Source organism: Siphateles boraxobius, unplaced genomic scaffold (assembly GCF_051911475.1).
Source record: "Siphateles boraxobius isolate OS27281-9 unplaced genomic scaffold, OSU_SipBor_1 65, whole genome shotgun sequence".
NCBI lineage: Eukaryota > Metazoa > Chordata > Actinopteri > Cypriniformes > Leuciscidae > Siphateles > Siphateles boraxobius.
This window is the reverse complement of record NW_027509192.1, coordinates 17,109,242-17,132,567: the sequence shown is the minus strand read 5'-3', so window position 1 is coordinate 17,132,567 and position 23,326 is coordinate 17,109,242. Positions and strand designations below refer to the sequence as shown.

The 23,326-nt window shown below is 44.4% G+C and overlaps 1 protein-coding gene across 1 annotated transcript in view; it reads right to left on the bottom strand.

Annotated features, from left to right (window-relative positions):
• LOC143721285 (uncharacterized) overlaps positions 1-23,326 on the bottom strand; it is a 223,163-nt gene that overhangs the window by 289 nt on the left and 199,548 nt on the right. The window lies entirely within an intron of this gene.

Genomic DNA, 23,326 nt, shown 5'->3' with positions numbered 1-23,326 from the left:
AATTCTGTATTACAATAATTACTATTAAAAGAACATGACAAACAGTGAATAATTTAGTTAAAACTGTTTGCTTTTACAATGACTTCTCCTTTGTTATTCCTGTTTCATGTTCCCTTTCGAGGGAACTCAAACTGCGTCAAATGACACTTTGGGGGAACGCCCCTCAGCCTCTGAAGCATGAATGAAACTAAGCCAATCCTGATTGGTGTTGCCTCATGACGTAACGTGTGACGGCACAAGCGGAAGCTACAAAACGACGCCGGCACACAACACAACAGAGTTAGCTTTCTGTTCTTCAGCAAGCGCTTTCTGTCTTTGTACGTCTTATTTGGTTTTGTCTGTCAGTTACGCAAGCATTATATATAAATGGCGAGTGCAAATTTCAGACGGTGTGTGTGTCCCCACGAAGCGTGCCGCACAAGCCCTGAAAAGTGAAGCCAAAGCGTCTCGATCGCCCGGTCCTAGTCCGGTAATAAACCCCGCCTCCCCATGTTATTCAACAGGACGTGAGACCAAATAAACAATTAAATTACACTTCACATATCTTTTTTCCAAAGATAGTTTCGGTCATTTACTGTAGTTTTTAACACGCTGATGTAATTTCAAGTGTTTGTTTTTAAAATAAGTTTGTTTTTAGTTAGTTATTTGATGCTATAAAAACGACGCTGTGGCTTACATGATTGACAGCTGTGATTGACAGGTTCTCTGAGCGAAGTAGTCACTGAAGCAACAACAAGTTTTTCTCGAAATCTTTGGAGGACTGAGGAGATTGGAGCTTTAAATGTGCTTTAAAAGGCGTGCCCTTGCGCTTGATTCGGCGAGAGTGAGGGCGGGACGTTGATTTCGTGGCTTTACTTCCTGCTCACTACTGCGCATGTCTGGTCCCGAAATCGCAACTGCGCAGACTCAAGTCCCAAGATGTCAGCGCCATATCGGGACAATGGCGGCTTCACTTCTTGCCAATGGAAGAGAGCGAAGGGGCGTCATCCATCTTTTTTTACAGTCTATGGTCCCCACCCGTGATGTAACGATTGTGCGTGCATTGTTTAGGAGTGCAGCACGGATTGTGAGGCTCTATCAATCCGTGTGCTGCGCTCCCGCCTGGCCATTTTCAAAGAGGATGGTCAGACTCGAAAGCTCATGAGACTGCTGAGGCATGTTCTCAGGATTCCCGTGCCAGTTCCGATGTTCTCCCACCTTGCGCAGAAGCCTGCTCTGCGGCTTCTTCCTAACGAGGGGAGAAGCCGATGCTCGAGCTGTCTGCTTCCAGCGGATCGATCTAAATATCGATAGTATCGATGCCAACACTGGAATTGGTATCAGATCGATACAATTGTAATTTAATCGATATTTTAATTTAAATATCTCTCCTCTACGTTCACTATACTTTGCTCGTGTCTTCTACCTCTACAATCCTGAGCAAACGCTGCTTTCACATCCATTTGCTCCTCCTCCCCCTCCTGCTGCTCTGCTGTGATTCGTTGTTGTGTCGTCACGTGACTCACTGTCTGACACAACGCGGTCAGGTCATATCGCGTCTTCAGCATTAGTTAGTGTGATTGCTCAAGAATAAGACATTACGAAGCTGAGAGCAACCTGACTAACTTTAATTCTGACATTTAGACCTGGGCTATATTCACTTATCCCGTGCGCCCCCCTCTAACATTAGATTACACTTGTGCAAATGTGGAAAGTCGTGAACCAACACTTAAAATTATTTAGGCCTACAGCCTAAAGGTGTGCTAATATAATGTCTATTGTCTAGCATGGCAAACACCTATATTGAGCTGTTGTCTAAGATAACAACTGGCTCGTCCATATGTTTGCATATAGGCTATCATGCATTCCAGATTGCTTCCATCTAGTCAAACATGTCCATCATTACCGCATTTATTGATAAGTTAGAAAATAAACATGAATGTTGTTGAGCAATCACACACATTTTGTTGTCAAAATGTAGAACTAGTATAGATCATATTCAGACATTCAAATAATATATACAGCCCATTGAAACGTGTCATCTATAAATATAGTATTTTTTGCTCATATGACCTGCTATATTTAGGCTACATTATTGACATAAATTATAAGAGACATTTTATTACTTCTCCTAGGTGTTTCCCAAAGAGCTGTGGATATTACTCTGAAGCTTACCAAAATGATCGCAAAGGACTTGCAACCTGTCTCTATAGTTGAGGATGAGGGTTTTAGGGGTTTTGTTCATACCCTCGATCCTCGCTACAAGATTCCAAGTAGGAAAAGTTTAACGGTGGGGAACATACCAGCATTGTATGAAGAGTGCCGCTTAAAAGTGAAAAAATCTCTGGATGGTACAAACAGTGCTGTAATTACAACAGACATGTAGACATCAAGAACCACAGAGGCTTACTTAACTGTCTCATGCCATATTATTGATGAAAACTGGCAAATGCAAGCATATGTCTTGGAGACCTATAGTTTTTCAGGACAACACACTGCTGACAACATTTGTTCAGAATTGAAAAGAATCACAGATGAATGGGGTATATCAGACAAAGTTCAGGCTGTAATCACAGATAATAATGCCAATATGGTTGCTGCTGTGCACAGAGCAGGGTGGAAACATTATCCATGCTTTGCACACACCTTAAATTTAGTGGTGAAAGACTCCATTAAGGCTCTCCCTGGTCTTCTGGACATCCAACACAGATGTAGTGCTATAGTAACCTTCTTTCACCACAGCACAAGAGCAGCAGAGAGGCTCAAAGAAATTCAAGAACAACAGAATTTTCCAGAGTATAAACTGATTCAATCAGTGGAAATGAGGTGGAATTCAGTGTTCAACATGTTTGAGAGACTGCATGAGCAGAAGGATGTGGTGACCACTGCGCTCTGTCTGCTTGGAAAGAGCTCCCTGTGCCTAAGCGAGGAAGATTGGTCATTGATAAGTCTCTCCATTGATGCCCTGAGACCATTTGAGGAAATCACCAGAGAAATATCATCTGAAAAACATGTTTCAGTGTCAAAGGTGATTCGCCTGGTATCACTCCTTTTGAAATCAGCTGCATCTAATGAACGCCAGGGTAACACACTAGCTGCTGAGCTGTCAGCACAATGTCAGCGTCGTTTCAGAGGTATTGAAACCTGTTATGGTCTTGCAGTCAGCACCTACCTGGACATAAGATTTAAAAACTTTGGGTTCCGCGATATGGCAAATGTTGAACCTGTGAAAGCGCGACTCATTACTGAAATGCAGTTGATCAACCAGACCTCGGCCCCATCAATGTCAGCCCCTCCTGAACCAAGCTCAAGCTCTGCCACCAGCTCTGCCTCATCAATGGCTCTTGCGACTATGTCATGCCCCCCTGCAGGGGCTGCTGCAAAAGGTGGGATATGGATGGACTTTGATTCTCTAGTACTGGCTTCCCAGCAGCCTCGCACAACTGGGACAGATTCCCTAATTGAAATGCGCCGCTACACAGAAGAGAAGCCAGTTCCAAAGGATCAAGAACCACTTCTTTGGTGGTAAAAGAATGAGGCAACATTCCCCTAACTCAGCAAGCTAGCAATGAAACACCTGGCAGTCATTGCCACATCAGTTCCATCAGAAATTATCTTCTCCAAGGCAGGACAGCTAGTGAGCGATAGAAGAAGTGCCATTAAAGGGAAAAATGTAAATATGTTGTTGTTTCTCAATAAAAACCTCTGACTTCAACAGGGGACAGGGCCCAGAAGGGGGGCTCAGGGAATGTAATTGAACAGGTTGTTCTTAGTTTGTTCTTCAGTAATAATTATGTGCACTTTATTTCACTTAATTTGCTTTTAAAACCAGAAAAAAGGTTTCTTTATATTGTTTATTTTTTTTTAAAGGCTGTAAAGCATTCATTCTACAGTGCCTAATAACTAATAATTGTGTGCACTTCAATACATTAATAAAAAAATATTGCCTAAAGAATTGATCATTCATTCACCTCAGAAATAATGACATACTGCTCTCCCCTACACAAAACTTTTTTTTTTAAGTAAAAAGTATCGTATCTGTCATGATTCGGCCTTCTTGTCCTTGATTTCCCCTAGTCTTGAGGCTGGATCATGACAGACCCATGTTTTGTATGCAAGCACATGGCCTTTTGTTTGGGCCATGTGCTTGTGTTGTCTCGTTACGTTACCCCGCCCCCTTGTTACCCTCGTCTTGTCATTATTGTCTAGTCAGTTTCACCTGTTCTTGTCATTAGTGTCTTGCTATATCATCCCCCTGTGTTTGCTGTCCTTTGTCGGTTCATTGTGATTTCTACCTGTGTTTTAACTTACCTGTGAGTACCTTGTGAGAGTTTTTTTCTGGTGAATTACTGATCCTGTTTCTGTTGTTAGTTTAGGGTCTAGTTTGTCAGTCCTAGTCTAGTCTAGTCTAGTCTTGTCATTTCTTTTGCTGTTCATGTTTTGCCCCCTTGTGGGTTTTGTTTTTCTCTGTTTTCTGTTTATAATAAACTTTGTGTCACTGCATCCTGTCTGCGCCTGGGTTTACCTTCCACCGTCATAACAGAATGAACCGACCAAGACTGAACCCAGCAGACAGAATGTCCTCCCAGCTCAAGCGACAGTCGGAGGTCCGTGAACAATGCTGGTTGTCGGCTCCCACCAACAGTAAGAGGGGTGAGCTTCCTTTCCCTCCCCAGGGTGAGTGGATCCTGAGAGACTACGCCTGACTGTGGGATCGTTTTTCTCGGGAGGAGCTGCAGGTTTTTTCCACGAGACCTACATCTACCGCGCTGCCTGTTATCTGGGAGGGTCGTGTCCTAGCTGTCGTTGCGCAAGGGAACCATGCCCACTCCACTTCGACTCCCGAGGCGTCATCTGCACCCGCAAGTCTCTGTGGTAAATGAGGGAGACGGTTTTCATGGGACTCTGCTTTGGAGTCCTCTTTGACTGAGCCTACCCAACCTGGGATGTCCTTCCCTGCACCTGTTACGGTCCCTGCTGAGCTTCCCCCACTGGTTACAAGTCCGGATATGGCCTCTGCCCCACGACCCAGAAGAAAGAAGAGGAGGGGTTCCCCCTGTCCTCCGTCGCTGTCTTCCCCAGGGCCCGTGTAGACTCCCCAACCCTTTGCAGCAGAGAGCGTTGTTCCGGAGTCTTCTACAGTGAAAGCTGTTCCTGAGTCTGCCGCCGTAAGCACTGTTTCTGAACCTGCCACAGAGAAAGCTATTCTGAAGTCTGCTGCTGAGAGAGCTGTTCCTGAGCCTGCAGCAGTGAAGGCTGTTCCCGAGTCTGCTGCCGTTAGTGCTGTCTCTGAGCGGCCGACGCAGCTGCAGAAGCACTCCTCCGGTCTGTATCAGCTCGTCAAGAGATGCCTTTCGTCGTTGCTGGTAAAACTTTGTCTGACTATCTGTCTTGTCTAGTCAACATTCTTGAGATTCCTGTCATGTCCTCAAGTCCTGTGCCCACAGCTGAGGAGAGCGCTGTTTCCAAGTCTCCCGCGGAGAGCGCTGTTTCCAAGTCTCCCGCGGAGAGCGCTGTTTCCAAGTCTCCCGCGGAGAGCGCTGTTTCCAAGTCTCCCGCGGAGAGCGCTGTTTCCAAGTCTCCCGCGGAGAGCGCTGTTTCCAAGTCTCCCGCGGAGAGCGCTGTTTCCAAGTCTCCCGCGGAGAGCGCTGTTTCCAAGTCTCCCGCGGAGAGCGCTGTTTCCAAGTCTCCCGCGGAGAGCGCTGTTTCCAAGTCTCCCGCGGAGAGCGCTGTTTCCAAGTCTCCCGCGGAGAGCGCTGTTTCGAGACCTGCTACAGAGAACTTTGTTTCTGAGTCGGCGATGGAGAGTGCTTGCTCCGGTTCTGCTTTGGAGAGCGAGGGCTCCGGTTCTGCTTTGGAGAGCGAGGGCTCCGGTTCTGCTTTGGAGAGCGAGGGCTCCGGTTCTGCTTTGGAGAGCGAGGGCTCCGGTTCTGCTTTGGAGAGCGAGGGCTCCGGTTCTGCTTTGGAGAGCGAGGGCTCCGGTTCTGCTTTGGAGAGCGAGGGCTCCGGTTCTGCTTTGGAGAGCGAGGGCTCCGGTTCTGCTTTGGAGAGCGAGGGCTCTGGTTCTGCTTTGGAGAGCGAGGGCTCCGGTTCTGCTTTGGAGAGCGAGGGCTCCGGTTCTGCTTTGGAGAGCGAGGGCTCCGGTTCTGCCTCGGAGAGCTGTCATGATTCAGCCTTCTTGTCTTTGATTTCCCCTAGTCTTGAGGCTGGATCATGACAGACCCATGTTTTGTGTGCAAGCACATGGCCTTTTGTTTGGTCCATGTGCTTGTGTTGTCTCGTTATGTTACCCCGCCCCCTTGTTACCCTCGTCTTGTCATTATTGTCTAGTCAGCTTCACCTGTTCTTGTCATTAGTGTCTACCTATATCATCCCCTTGTGTTTGCTGTCCTTTGTCGGTTCATTGTGATTTTTACCTGTGTGTTAACTTACCTGTGAGTACCTTGAGTTTTGTCCGGTGAATTACTGATCCTGTTGTTAGTTTAGGGTCTAGTTTGTCAGTCCTAGTCTAGTCATTTCTTTTGCTGTTCATGTTATTGCCCCCTCTTGGGTTTTGTTTTCTCTGTTTTCTGTTTATAATAAACTTTTGTGTCACTGCATCCTCTCTGCGCCTGGGTTCACCTTCCACCGTCATAACGGTATCAGTATCGGCAATACTGACCCTATATGTATTTGGTATCGGATCGATACCAAATTTTGCAGTATCGCCCACCACTACTTCCGAGGAAGTAGACGTGCTCAGCATCGAGGGCGGGGATTTCGGGGATGACTCGCCACCCCATGTCCCCGCATATGAGAAGCTGATAGAGGTTGTTTCTCGTGCAGTGGCCAATTTAAATCTTAGTTGGCCACATGAGAGGCAGGAAGCGCAGGTTAAAAGCAAGTTGGATGAGCGCTTCCTGCAGCACAGAGAACAACCTCGCCACCGGGGTTTGCCGTTCTTTCCCGATTTACACAATGACCTAGTGTCAGTAATCCTCATAACTCCACCCCTCTATCTTGACTAAAAATGAAAGCGTAAGTTCTACCAGAAAGACTCCATTGCACGTCACTAATTTATAATTCCACACTACCAATCACAGCTCGACATTGAATATAAAAGACTGATCCTACCGTTCCATGTTGTTGCCCGCAGGTGTCGTAGCAAAGTTTTCGATGCCAATTACGCTTCCATTCAGTTCGCAGAAACAGCGCGGCGTTCACTTACTCGCGTTTCGATACCAAACATAACACAAGTCACATCGTCGATTTTGATCTCCGCAACTTTCGCGATGCGCGAGTGCGACACACTTGTGTAAGAAACAGCTTGCGCTCCTCATCTGCTCACTCACCATTGTGAGAGACGAGACTTCAATCTTAAAGGAGCAGTACCTATTAAGGCTAACTTATTCAACTCATTTTACGCCCTTCTCTGAATTTGTTATTGTTTCGGTGATGCATTTATGGAGATGTTTTTTCAATAACTTCCCGAGCGCCGGAAAGATCTCGACTTATACCTAGATGATTGCAGACTTCAACTAATAAAAGGGGGCACACTATTTGATCTCAGCTCGTTTTCTGTAAATATAACACTGTAAATATAATATCTCTTATTCAATCATAAATCAACAGCAATTAATAGTTCAAATATATTTAAAAAAAAAAATATATATTATGTCTTCAATGCTTGAAGTTCGTGCGTCGTAACTTTGCAGATGTTGTTTGTGCTTTAACAGCAACATTTCAGAAAGTGAAATCCATTTAACCCCCTTTATTACTTCCCATCCTAAATGTTTTTTTCTCTTCCTATATACATATTCAGATTGTAGCCATGTTTTAACAGCGTGCATGATCATGCATCCAAGAAAAAGCGTTTTCTAACCGTGTTTTACAGGTTTATGCGATCAGGGGAATTCGCATACGTTTCAAAACATTTTAATTTGGCTCGTGGCTTGTCTATTTCCGATTTACGTCTTTCTCCCACCTTTTAAATGTATTTAAGTTTTCGAAAACCGATTCTTCTGGAGTCTCTGGCGTTATTACTATATCTAAAGTCTATAATTCGTATTGCCCTTATACCTCTATGGTCATATCTCAAAGCATGATCACACTTCAATACTCCCCCTTTTTTCATATAACAGAATGGTCTTCCAATGACAAAGCACTGGTTTTGAACGCATGTAGTTCCTCCTTAATTCTCCGGTCCTTCTCCACATATATACACTGGGCATTCCTTTCGTTCGGAGCCACAACAACAGTAGCTGTATGCGGCGTTCCCGACTCCCCTATCCAAATGCTCGGCAGATGGTCGTCCACAGCATACAAGACCTACATCAGATCCGACACGTATGTTCTACTAAATGCTCAACAAGCCCTCTCAACCGACATTCGAGGCAAAAATTTTCGCTAGCTACTGGTGGTGGTTAACAATCCATACATCTATCATACGTCTGCTTTTCGCTGCTAATCTGTTTAGTTACACGCAGTCAATCGCAGCTTTCTTTATTTCGTTCTTTACCATCAACTCATCCCATAATTGTTTAATGAAGAATAGCTTTGAAAATACCATAATAACAACGCTCCAAGGTTATTCGTATCCTTGCTTGCTATGTCTATTGTGACTTTCGTTTTTGATTGCTGCAATATTTTTAAGCCTATCACAGCTTCTGAAATTCTACGATTACTGCTATTTTATGACCAATCTTGGGCTATTTCATTAATGTTATCGAAGCTTTCGACTTGATTTCGTTCTCGACGCATGAATTCTGCCTATTGAGGCATAACTTGTGTGAGCTTTCACGATTGTAATCCAAAGCCAAATAAATCATGGCCGATCGCGGGCTTCGTTCATAAATGCATATCGTAGCTTTCCTGGTTGAATCATCTTAACGTTTTATCTCAGCCTATCGCGGCTCCTCGGAAAAGTCTCCCTGGCTTCAGCCTTTATCATAATAAATTTAAGGTCAATCATGGACCTATTTTACGAATACTGGTATCGTTTCATGGCTAAACGTAGCCTATTACATTAATGCAATCAAAGCTTTCGACTAATCTCAGTTCTGATGCATGAACTCAGCCAATCGAGGCATCAGCCTATCTAGGCTTCACTATTAAACAAGCTTTCATGATTGTGCTCTAAGCCAAATATTTCATGGTCGATCGCGGCCTTTGTTCATAAACGCATATCGTAGCTTTCCTGATTGTAACCATCCAATGTCATATCTCTGCCAATCGTGGCTCCTCTGAAAAGTTCAGCTTTTTATCATTATACATGTAAGGTCAATCACGGACCTATTTTACGATCACTGGTAATGTTTCATTGCTAAACGAAGCCTATTACATTAATTCTATCGAAGCCTTCGACTAATCTCAGTTCTGATGCATGAACTCGGCCATATCGAGGCATGGGCCTATCGAGGCATCGCTATCGAACAAGCTTTCATGATTGGAACCCTAATGACAAATATTTAATGGCCGATCGCTGCCTTTGTTCATAAATGTATATCGTAGCTTTCCTGATTGCATTCATCTAATGTCATATCTCTGCCTATCGTGGCTCCTCTGAAAAGTCGCCCTGTCTTCAGCTTTTTATCATTATATATGTAACGTCAATCATGGACCTATTTTACGATCACTGGTAATGTTTCATTGTTAAACGAAGCCTATTACATTAATGATATCGAAGCCTTCGACTAATCTCAGTTCTGATGCATGAACTCGGCCCTATTGAGGCATCGGCCTATTGAGGCATCGGCCTATCGAGTATGGAAGCTTATGTGTAGCAATATTCAATCTGAAATGCAATATGCAAAATGATAATGCAATATGTAAAATGGCAATGCATTTCTGTATTTAAATTTACATTTTTCATTACATTTGTGCAACGTTTGGTGCAAAATGAAAATGAAAATTCAATTATATAATTTACATTTGCCATTTCATACATATGTTTTAATATGTAAATTGAATACATATTTTAACGCTTTATAAGTTGCAAAATTAAAATGAAAATGTATTAAAGAAATTATTAGATCTGTTTAAAATGTTCAAGCAAAAACTGTAGCAAAATGATCATTTAAATGTTATTTTTCTTAATTGCATTTACACTCACAGTTAAGACACTTGCGATTGCATTTTCATTAAATGTCCCGCAATGAATGTAGCAAAATTCAATGTGCAAATTGAAAATGCATTCCGAGCCGATCACGCCTTTCGAAGGGAACTCAACAATACGTCAACGACGCTATGGGGAACGATATACCAACGCCGCCATGCTAAGGGGAGTGCATGCCAAGTGGCAGTGACAACTGTCAGAACCAGCAACTTCAAATGAAACGCTAGAACCACTCACCCTCAGGTCACACTGGGCTGTCAGTGACAGCATTCCCTACGGTCATAGCCCAAGCTACAGCCTCACAGAAAAACCTTCATAAACATGGTTAAATGAAAGGTCTACCTGGGCCGGCTCCGGGCCTGGAACCTCAGCTTCCAATTAGAAGGGGTCCCTTCTAGGAAATGTGGCTAGGGAACCCAAGGGAACCCCCGCCAGTCACTATTCAGGGGAACGTACTCACCCCGAAATGCCACCAGGACGGCCTGACCTGGCGCCAGTACATAGACACTTAGTCTGGCCAAATCCTGTCTGTCTGAAGACAGAGCCTCTGGACAAATGCCTTAAGTAAGGCATCCAACCCGAGGGACTGCGAAGCTGGCAGTGAACCACTCGGCCCGGATCTCAGAGACGGGATATCCCGGAGAGTATGACTCAGCATAGTGCTTTCCGACCCTTGCTAGCGAGGGGAGTTTCTCTACTCGATCCACGGATCAACCCAGTGTCTGTGTTTCAAAACACTGAGGAGGCCTGTGAAGGCCTAAGGGCTGATCTAACTGGGAGGCCTCACGAGAGGCCTACGACCGTCTGACCAGACTCAGGCAGCCGCATGCTCATAGAGACCCTCGTGAGGGGAGCACAAGGTCTGCCTGGTAGGCAAACCAGGCTGTAGGCAGAAAAAGGTTCCGGGAGGGAACCTTTAGCAGAGAATGAACACTTTAGCGAGCCAGGGCACAAGCTCGCCTTCAGCAGCTGCCTATTAAGGCTAGCTGAAACTGATAGCAAGAGACCACTAGCTTCATAAACCCAGCACCACTAGGGAGCGTTACAGGGAGGCCCGGAGAGGCCTACTACCTGATCCCTTAGGGAGGCACGTGAGGCCTACTACCTGATAACCACAGTACGTGGGAACTCACCTTCAGGGAGGCCCGGTGAGGCCTGCTACCTTACAACCACGGTATGTGGGGAGCTCACCTTCAGGGAGGCCTGGTGAGGCCTACCACCTGGTCACCACTATCTGTGGGAACTCACTGGTAGCTTTGAGCCCTGAGTCCGGGTGAAAGTATAAGGTGGCCTGCTAAGGCCAGCCAGCTGGGGACTCGCCTATCAGGGAGGCCTGGTCGGGCCTACTAGCTAATAGCAAGTCATATTCTGCCATAAGGTATGTCCCACAATGTTGGGACTCACCTCCGAGGAGGCCTGTTTAAGGCCTACTACCCATCAGTGAGTCAACTGCCCGAACCACCAAGGCCAACCACGTAAAGTGAGCTGGCCTACAGTGCCCTCTGGGGGGCTGTCCAATCAAGGAGGCCTGCTGAGGCCTACTACCTAATGGCGCAGCCTTCGTTGGCAGAAAAAACTGTTTACACAGCGCCTACAGCATCCTGGTGCCTAATCACATTGCCCATGGCAGTGTACTCCGCAAGAAAGCTAGTACCCTTAAAACAAGGGGAGTACAACATACGCCACTCTGCCTCAACGGAGGCCCCAGTTAGTCAGGGGCCTACCATCTATGCATGGGCGTCAGCTCAGGGCAATGCTCTGGCTTCAGGGGAGCGTACTTCGACCAAAGAAGAAGTGAAGCTTACTTCATACTCGACCCGAGCCATAGTGGTGCGAGGTGGGATAAAACAGAACTGGGAGTGAAGTGCTCAGACCTACCCTGTATCACAGGGGAATACTCACACCTCACCCTGAGGTTATCAGGGTGCGGGCCTGCCAGCGGCTCTAGGGGTGACAGAAATGTATCTGTGCCCAACCTAGGGGAGTGGGGCTTGAATGAAAGCCAACCACCTACAACCTAGCGCTCGAGCAGTAGCTCAGCGAGGTGAGTGAAGCCTAAACTGGCGGCCTAAATCCATAGGCCAGTTCTGCATGGCAGGGTCGGGCAGGAAACCCAGTCTTCTTCGTGAAGCGAAAGACGGCCTAACCCTGCTCAATAAAGACATATATACCACGGAGGCCTGTTTGAGGCCTACCATGTCCTTACAAACCATCCTCAGCACCACGCTGCATTACTCTAGTCACCCCAGAATGCAGAGAAGGGGGCGGGCCTTGGCCTAACGACTCCCACGGGAGGAGGCTGTTTATACAGGGATGCTAGAAACCAACATTCACACAGTGAAGGGTCAGAGGAAGAAATGCTAAAATTTTTAGCAGAGCGCCTCTAATATCCCTGGCACAGCCTAGGCCAGCTACAGAGGCGGCCCTGGTGAGGGCCAGCCTGCAAGCATAGATCAATCTGAGGGCTCGGAGGAGCCACAGCCTTACTAAAGAATATAGTCTGTATTATTCCATACAAAGGGCTGCAGAATCGCTCAGCCTAATGAAACCCAAACAGAGCTCAAGGGGCGAAATACTCAGGAAGAAGTCAACGGACCCGTGGGCCGGACATAAGATCTATCTGAAGCTCTAGCGTCAGTCAACACTCTAAGTAAAAAATTCTAAGAGAGAGACCAACTACTCTACCCTGAGGTGGCTAACAGCCCGAAGGCTAACATAGTTATCGTTCTGGCCACCTAACGTGGGCACTTCAGGGCCCTAATGATCCAGGAAACTTCTCTTACCTTATAACCTTGACATGACCCCATAGCTCTATACAGGGAACGAGGTCTGTAGAGAGATACATCTCGGAATTTTAATTCACAAAAAATTACTCTTAAAAGACCAGTCAGCTCACCTGCGGCGTGCGGAGTGAAGACTCGCCAGATAGTTCTTTATGACCCTGGGGTCCACCACTTTACATGCCTGAAAGAGGCGTTTCTACTAGCCAAGCCTAGGCGGGCCATTGGAACATCGTTCTTATCATAGGCCCAGCCCCAGGCCTGATGTAATGAACGTCTGGGGAGTCAGAAGAGAGGAGAGGGCTGGATTTCTTTTTAATGAAGCCCTCCGGGGAGATTATCCATCAGCGACACTGTGTGCGCTTGTGCTGGATAACCTCCCTCAGATCCCTCTTCTCGCGGGAGTCACGCCTCTTCTGCGCCCTGTTCCTCCACAGAGGGGGCGCACGAGAGGCGACACTGGCTCCCTGGCCCTGTCTACGGTCCTCGGACCGTGAAGGGCCAGGCCCTCCCGCCTGCCTGGGTGTGGAACCGGATCTCAGCGGTATGCAGGATCCTGCAGCAGGTCGGCCTGATATGCCTGCAGCACCGCCATAGTGTGCAGGGAAGCACCAGCCTGAACCGCTGTCGTGTATGCTCTGCCATTCAAACGTGCTGTTGACTTTAGCGGTTTGGATGGCAGGGTTGGAGCTCTCAGTGTCGACGCCTGCCCAGACACGAGATAGTTCGCAAACGACTCGTCAAATGGGCGGCATCGACACATACCCATGCTCTGCGATCCCCTCAACATCAGCGAAATTAACCCGCTGATGTCGGTGAATACGGGCAGAGTATGGGCTCTTCCATGCCCTCTCGATCTCCGTGTGAAGATCAGGAAGGAATGGAAGGCTCACCTGAGCTGGTGTGTATGGCAGGGGAGAAACCGATCGCCAAGCCTACCGCGAGCGGTCTCTTCTCTAGCGCGTCGCCATGGCAGCTACAGCCTGTTGGCGGCGCGCTCCACAACATCCACCAGGTCTGCATACACGGGGCAGGGTGGCTGAGAGGGTTCAGGATCTACCTGATTATAAACCTCCTCAGCCATCTCCTGCTCGTCCTGAAGAGCAGCAACTGCAGGAAACCATTGGTGCCTGCAGTTCGCCCTCGTCAGCCGTCGAATCATTTGAGAGGTTTACAGGACTCTCAAGATGACCGATGAGCTCTATCTGGAAGCCCATGATGCAAGTCGCCGCTCTGCCTCGGCACGAGCGGAACCACGCGGACCAGACGTTGAACCCCCTTCACTCGAGAAGAGGGCCAGACGAGAGCGGAGCGTTTTAAGAGAAAAACGCTTCTCAGTTCACACAGAGGATTCCCTCGAGAACCTCTCGTGCGCGCTCTTCTCCCAGGCAGGAAAAAACACACTCGTGTGCTGTACATTTCATTTTCTTACCGTTTCATTGAGTAGCGTTTTCAAACAGACAGTCCCTGAAGACGATGAGATGATTTGTCATGTTTGCAAGGCGCCCCTTTATACTTCCAGGTCGCACGTTAATCATTCATGCTAATGATTCACGGGCTGTCGCCGGTCAATATGATTGACGTGATTTGATAGTGATTTCAGACACCTGTCACGCCTGAGGCGTTCCCCCCATAGCGTCGTTGACGTATTGTTGAGTTCCCTTCGAAAGGGAACGTGGCGGCGGCAGACCTGATACGAGCGTACATTTACTGGCAGATGAAGAGGATCGTGAACAGAGAAATTGTAGTGTTTCCGAAGATTATTATGCGGCGTCTGCAGGTGATAGAACCAGTGCGTTGTTGGACCGTCTGGGAGAATGAGAACAAAACTTTTTGTTGGAAGAACAAAACTTTAACCGGCACAAACGAACGAGACTATTTTATTTGGAGGATGTGGGTGGCTGGGTGAACTCAGAATTACCTATAAATATTCTTTAAATATCTATTAAATATCTAAAAAATTGAAGCAGCACAAACAATAAAGCAAAGTAACAGCACAAATGAAGTAAAAACGATTGAGCCTATTTTGCCGACGTTTTGCATTGGGTGGGGGCGGGGCCAACTTCATGCAGTGATTGACAAGAGCGGGAGGGAGAGAGGGGGCGGGGCGGGGGCGTGATCGGCTCGGAATGCATTTTCAATTTGCACATTGAATTTTGCTACATTCATTGCGGGACATTTAATGAAAATGCAATCGCAAGTGTCTTAACTGTGAGTGTAAATGCAATTAAGAAAAATAACATTTAAATGATCATTTTGCTACAGTTTTTGCTTGAACATTTTAAACAGATCTAATAATTTCTTTAATACATTTTTATTTTAATTTTGCAACTTATAAAGCGTTAAAATATGTATTCAATTTACATATAAAAACATATGTATGAAATGGCAAATGTAAATTATATAGTTGAATTATCATTTTCATTTTGCACCAAACGTTGCACAAATGTAATGGAAAATGTAAATTTAAATACAGAAATGCATTGCCATTTTACATATTGCATTGTCATTTTACATATTGCATTATCATTTTGCATATTGCATTTCAAATTGAATATTGCTACACATAAGCTTCCATAATCGAGGCATCGCTATCGAACAAGCTTTCACGATTGGAACCCTAATGACAAATATTTCATCGCCGATCAGGGCCTTTGTTCATAAATGCATATCCTAGCTTTCCTGGTTGTAATCATCTTAATGTCATATCTCTGCCTATCATGGCTCCCTGGCTTCAGCCTTTATCATTATAAATATAAAGTCAATCATGGACCTATTTTTCGATTACTGGTATTGTTTCATGGCTAAACGTAGCCTATTACCAGTGTTGTGCAAGTTACTTCCAAACGGTAATACATTATATATTACTTGTTACTGTTATTTAAAAGTAATTCATTACCTTACAATATTACTGTCTCAGAATTGTAATGCGTTACATTACTCCTGTATTACTTTTGAGTTACTTTCACCAAAATAACTATACAGAAGTAGAACGTAACATTCAAAAATGACTAAAGCTGTAACGATATGCGATATGAAACTGAAATCGCGACACTCAGATCCACGAACCTGCAGAATGGCGACACACCCCTTCCAACTCACAGCGTTATCCATACGTCCAGATCCAATGTTACCACATCTTTAAATTACTATTAGTATTATTTGAAGTTAACTTAACATTATAAAATATGTAGACCTACACCACAAAACTAGTTGAGGATAAATTATTTAAAATTTGGGAATTCCAGCGTTATGGACATGACATTTGCAGACTTGCAGTCAAAACTTATATAATTATATAAATTCTCAGAAAATGCATTAATACCAAAATATTGAAACGTCTGTTTATCCATAGGCTCCTCCCAGAAAGGAGTCCAGACATTAGAAAAATATCAGTCTACACATGTGTTTTATATTTAATATTAGGGAAATCGACAGTCATGTGTGACAAAAAAAAATCTTTAACTTTTAGGAGGGAATGTTTTTTTTTGTTGTAATTCTGTGAATTACACTGCGCAAATCTAATGAAGAAGGGTTGGCTCTCCACAGAACATAAAATATTCATTTTATTTTATTTTTCGTGTTCGCATTTATGAGGAAAAATACAATGTTACAGACGTGACAGTTCTCCGTTACGGACGCGACCGCTCTGAAGCGGCATTAAAAGACTGCTTTAAAACTTTCACAGACACCTTACACAGAAGACACGAATTAAGCCTTTCTTTAAAGTGAATTTCGTATTGTATTAATTGTACGGACCTGAAAAATATATCTATATTGAAATGTCTACTTGTAAACAGAACAATTCAAAACGAAAGAAAACAGACTGCTCTCTGCTTATGAAATGAAATTTGCATTTCTCTCTGGTGCATTCACTAGCCTACTGCGAAGATCGCGAGTCAGCATCGTCAACTTCATCTTGACTTTATTAATAAACAATCAACATGACTCCTTGCTATATTTGACATATTCATAATCATTGCTTTTGCCAGTTCTTTGTGACAGCTTTTAGGTGCTTTATCGGCAGCGCCGCCGCCCTTACATGAACGTGTCACCACCGCATCAAAAACATGATTGCGTGATGAAAACATGAAAAATACCACATAAACATAGCCTAACTGTTTAGAAAGAAAACACAGAACGAATAGCCTAATGCGCATACGTCCATCTCGCGAATGTAGTCTTCTTCATGCCATCTTCACCATTAGCCGCTTTTCCTCTGGCCAGCGTGAGCACAGAGGCCGAAATCATACCTCACGGCACTCCTGTAAAAAATAAATCGCTATACAAATATATCAGACGCTGCCATTTAGTCTTTATTTACAAACTTGTGCACCACACGCGGCTATTGACTGACCACGAACAGGTAATTTAGCCTACTTGCATCTTTCATTCGTTAATGTCTGGCGGTCTTGCTGTTTTTTTTTTTTTGTTTGTTTTACAATTAAAACTAAAAGTCTGTTGTAACGCAAGCCTTACTGAACATGTAGCCTACCGAGTAAAATATTACTGAAAATTGATTAGTAATGCCTTACACTACTGTGTTACAGCAAAACGTAATATGTTACTGTAATGCATTACTTTTGTAACGCGTTACTCCCAACACTGCCTATTACATTAATGCTATCGAAGCTTTCGACTAATCTCGATTCTGATGCATGAACTCAGCCTACCGAGGCATCACTATTGAACAAGCTTTCATGATTGTACTCTAAGCCAAATTTTTTTTTCATGGCCGATCGCAGCCTTCGTTCATAAACTCAAATCGTAGCTTTCCCGATTGTAATCATCTCAATGTCTTATCTCTGCCTCTCGTGCCTCCTCGGAAAAGTCGACCTGGCAACTGCCCTCATCATTTATAAATACTGTATATGGTCAATCACGGACCTATTTTACAATCACTGTGATCGTTTCATGGTTATACGTAGCCTAGGCCTATTACAATTATGCTATCGAGCTTTCAACTAATCTCGGTTCCGATACATGAACTCAGCCTACCGAGACTTCACAATTGACCGAGCTTTCATGACCGTACGCTAAAGCCAAATATTTTGCGCATATCGTAGCTTCCCTGATAGCAGTTATGCCAATGTGTCATCTCTGCCATTTGTGGCTCCTCGGGAAGTCGCCTGGCGACAGCCTCATTATTTATAAATGTAAGGTCATTACGGACCTATTTTTTTTAAAAAAAGACTAGGGCTGGTGCATAGCCTATGCTATTTAACTTTGGTTTTATTTATTTTCTCCCTATATTCATACCCAGAATGTATGCATCTTAAAATCTTAGCCGATCGAGGCTTCATTTAAAATCTCCATCTCAAGTTTTGTGGGCAGACGTGGCATCTGTTCATATTCAGAAGATAAGAAGCTCAGCTCACAGAGTGACATTCCCTATTTCGATCTTTTAAGGCTTCCAATCAATTATCTTCATCTCAGTATATCTCGTAGGTTTAATCTTTCACATACAGTACCTCACCTTAAGATAAGCAATAAAGAAGTTGTCTAATTGTCTTCCCTATTTTATTAATTCTTCTGCATGCCTTTCAGAATCCTCATAGGTATGTACGGAATTCATCAGTAAATTCTTCGCTAGCTACTGGTGGTTAATGATTCATTTCATACGTTCGTTTTTCGCTGCTCTTTTAAGTTACATATGCAGTTAATCTCGGCTAGCCAGATATATTTCATTCTTCACTATTAACTCAGCCCTTAGCTGATTATTATAGATTAGCTTTGATGGGAAATACTATATAATGCTCAAAGTTATTCATATCCCTGTTTGCTATGTCTATCGTGATGGTCATTCACGATAGCTGCAATATGGCTAAGCCTATCGCGGCTTCCGAAACTCTACGTTCACTAGCATTTAAGGCTATCGTGGTCTTTTCAATAATGCTTATCACATTAATCTCGGTTCTGACGCATGAACTAAGCCTATCGAGGCATCAGCATGAACTTAGCCTATCGAGGCATCAGCATGAACTTAGCCTATCGAGGCGTCAGCCCATCGAGGCACCAGCCCATCGAGGCATTAGCCAATCGTGGCTTATTTCATAAACACATATTACATTTAATCTCGGTTCTGACGTATGGACTAAGCCTATCGAGGCATCAGCCTATCGAGGGATTAGCCTACCGTGGCCTTAGACAATCGTGTCTTATTTCATAAACGCATATTACATTCAATCTCGGTTCTGTCGCATGAACTAAGCCTATCGAGGCATCAGCCTATCGAGGCTTAATGTACAGTTTTAATGATTACTTTAAAGCCTACTATCATGGGCAGCCGAGGCTTTCGTATGTATGTACAGGTCCTTCTCAAAAAATTAGCATATTGTGATAAAGTTCATTATTTTCCATAATGTAATGATACAAATTAAACTTTCATATATTTTAGATTCATTGCACACCAACTGAAATATTTCAGGTCTTTTATTGTTTTAATACTGATGATTTTGGCATACAGCTCATGAAACCCCAAAATTCCTGTCTCAAAAAATTAGCATATCATGAAAAGGGTCTCTAAACGAGCTATTAACCTAATCATCTGAATCAACTAATTAACTCTAAACACCTGCAAAAGATTCCTGAGGCTTTTAAAAACTCCCAGCCTGTTTCATTACTCAAAACCGCAATCATGGGTAAGACTGCCGACCTGACTGCTGTCCAGAAGGCCATCATTGACACCCTCAAGCAAGAGGGTAAGACACAGAAAGAAATTTCTGAACAAATAGGCTGTTCCCAGAGTGCTGTATCAAGGCACCTCAGTGGAGAGTCTGTGGGAAGGAAAAAGTGTGGCAAAAAACGCTGCACAACGAGAAGAGGTGACCGGACCCTGAGGAAGATTGTGGAGAAGGACCGATTCCAGACCTTGGGGGACCTGCGGAAGCAGTGGACTGAGTCTGGAGTGGAAACATCCAGAGCCACCGTGCACAGGCGTGTGCAGGAAATGGGCTACAGGTGCCGCATTCCCCAGGTCAAGCCACTTTTGAACCAGAAACAGCGGCAGAAGCGCCTGACCTGGTCTACAGAGAAGCAGCACTGGACTGTTGCTCAGTTTTGCATGTCATTCGGAAATGTCAGTCAGGAGGAAGACTGGGGAGAAGGAAATGCCAAAATGCCTGAAGTCCTGTGTCAAGTACCCACAGTCAGTGATGGTCTGGGGTGCCATGTCAGCTGCTGGTGTTGGTCCACTGTGTTTTATCAAGGGCAGGGTCCATGCAGCTAGCTATCAGGAGATTTTGGAGCACTTCATGCTTCCATCTGCTGAAAAGCTTTATGGAGATGAAGATTTCATTTTTCAGCACGACCTGGCACCTGCTCACAGTGCCAAAACCACTGGTAAATGGTTTACTGACCATGGCATTACTGTGCTCAATTGGCCTGCCAACTCTCCTGACCTGAACCCCATAGAGAATCTGTGGGATATTGTGAAGAGAAAGTTGAGAGACGCAAGACCCAACACTCTGGATGAGCTTAAGGCCGCTATCCAAGCATCCTGGGCCTCCATAACACCTCAGCAGTGCCACAGGCTGATTGCCTCCATGCCACGCCGCATTGAAGCAGTCATTTCTGCAAAAGGATTCCCGACCAAGTATTGAGTGCATAACTGAACATAATTATTTGAAGGCTGACTTTTTTTTTTGTATTAAAAAACACTTATTTTTTTGGTCGGATGAAATATGCTAATTTTTTGAGACAGGAATTTTGTGTTTTCATGAGCTGTATGCCAAAATCATCAGTATTAAAACAATAAAAGACCTGAAATATTTCAGTTGGTGTGCAATGAATCTAAAATATATGAAAGTTTAATTTTTATCATTACATTATGGAAAATAATGAACTTTATCACAATATGCTAATTTTTTGAGAAGGACCTGTATCTTAACAACTCAGCCTATCAAGGCTTCGTTAAAATTCCCATTTCAAGTTTTGCGGCCAGACGCGGCTTCGTCCACGTTTAAAAATAAGCTCTGCCCATATAGAGTGACATTCCTACTCTCGATCTTGCTGAAGTCTCTTATAAGTTATCTTATCTCAGAACATATCGTAGTTTTAATCTTTTATACTTAGTACCTGACTTTAAGATAAGCAATTAAAATTCGTCTTATTGTCTTCCCTATTTATTAATCCTACTGTATGCTTTCAGAATCCTCATAGGTATGTATGGAATTCGTCACATTTTCCTCACTTTTTGGGGGTAGGCTCCGCCCCTGCCTCTAACATCAGGCAGGACCTATAAGCTAACCTTCAGACCCTGACGGAGGACAAGGCCTACGCCAAAGAACTCAGAGACGGAGCTTGTCGAGCATCTACCTTTATTTTTGTCTGTAAACTCCTTTCACAAAATAAATTCTTTTTTCGAGAATCCTTCTGAGTCTTTATGGTAGAACTGAGGTTCTGCAGCAGCGCAGACAGCAGCTGAACGAATTCGTTATGAGGATTAACAGTTTGAGGATCCAACAAGATTTAGTCACAAGGTATTTTTAATAACTTTCATTGTCTAAATATTTGTAAAACAGACAGATGTAAAGGGTGACCAAGAGAAAATAAAAATCTGGTTTAAATAAGTACAGCGTTTTCTTTAAGCAAGAAGCTCTATATTAAGCATCTGTAACAGTAGCAAACATCAACTGTTCAATTCTTTCTGAGATTTTTAGGAATGGGAAATTCTGAGATTCATGATACTAAAATAAATTTACATTTTCACTGCAGTTGAATGTGGGCCCAATATGTTTGAATGAAATTTAAATGACTAAAACAAAACACTGAACCTTCAATTATATGTCCACGTCCATATATGGAAATGAACTGAAAATGTATCTGCTTTTCGGAAATGTGACTACCGTCTGAATAGTCCATGTGCAATTCATGTAATTTTATATTTATCTGATTTTTTTTTCTCAACTCAAAATTCCTCATAATTCTGCAATATTGGAATTATTTGCAATAATGGAAATTGCACAAAAACAGAGACTTGCTTTCTAATGGTTTTTTCAGTGTGCATTCCACAAAATTATATGCGAAAAAAATACAACCATGAACATCTGTGAGACAGGCTTCTCACATTCAAACAGGTAAACTACAACTAAGATGTCCTAACAAAAATCATTGATTATACTATCACTATCAGAACAGTTGAAGAAATTAATTGACATGCTTGTATACTGAGATGCAAATCAGCTTGCCTTAAATCACATTATCTATTGTTCTTATTTTGATGGAGATTACATTGAAAGTCAAACTATTATTGAAATAATTATTTTGAAACAGGAGCCTTGTATGGAGATTTGGACATAGGAATAGCTCTAGTGCTTTCACAAATCAGCAGTGATGCAGAATATGTAACTGCCTCGAGAAGTCCACTCAGTGTTGTGACAGGAAGTGTTACTGGTTCCCTTTCAGTCGAGAACGTCAGACGTAGTCGACGTCGACTGAATAGGGATCATTCTTAGGGAGCCTGTCTTCTTCGTACTTCTATTTAATCAAGCCAATTCAACATTGGCGTGCGCGATTAAGCACTCCGCCCCGCAGCGCGGGTATAAACACGAAAGTGGACGCACGCACCAGTTGCCTTTCGCTACGGAGCTGATCGGATGTCTCTGAAGAGTACTATTGTTTAAACAAGAGTGTTGGTGTTCATGCGGGAAGACCTCCCAGTGTTGGTGTTTTCAGTGTGAGTGCAGCGGTGATCGCGAGCTTCTCAAGCTCTCAACTGCTGTTTTAACAGCATCACATTTCTATTTGTTTGTGTGTGTTTGACAGTTGGTTAGAGGGCGAGAAGTGAGTGATTCACGGTTTCAGTTCACTGATTCAGTGTTGCCGCGGTCATTCCCTGTGTGCTCCGGCACTGATGACGGTCCCTTTTCCTAAAAGAGCAACACGGGTGCATTTGCGTCTTAAAAGAGAAAAAGAAAAAAAAAAGATGTCATTCCACTCGTGTGTTTCTGGATGCATTCGTTCCCTATGTCTCTGAAACGGTCACAATTGTTGCATTACGTGTTTGGGTAACCATTCCCTGTGGGCTCCTCACTCCTCCCTTCCACCATAGCCGTTGGAGTCCCCCGTGGAGTGTGCTGGTTCTCAGCCCGCCACCCCCCTCACGGGCATGAGCGTCGCAGCGTGCGACCCTAGTGGTCCAGGAGCGCTAATGTTGACTCAGCCTGGTTGAGGTGGTGGATGCGGACAAGGTTCCTGGACTCCCCAATTTCCCAGATTGGGTTGTTCGGCGACGCGGTGGAGAGCTGCGCCCAGCAGCTCTCCGCCGCACCCGGGCGCAGACGGAGGCCACCCAACACTTCCGAAGGCGTCCCCTGCCTCTGCCTCCGTTTCTGCGGGGCACACTCAGCAGCCTCCACCCAGGCCCCGGCGTAGAGCCAGCAGCAGGCAGGCCGCCCGGTCTGTCTCAGGCACTGCCAAGCCAGGGAGCAAGTGTCAGACATAGTGTCCCTGAGACAGGCCACCCAGGGATGGG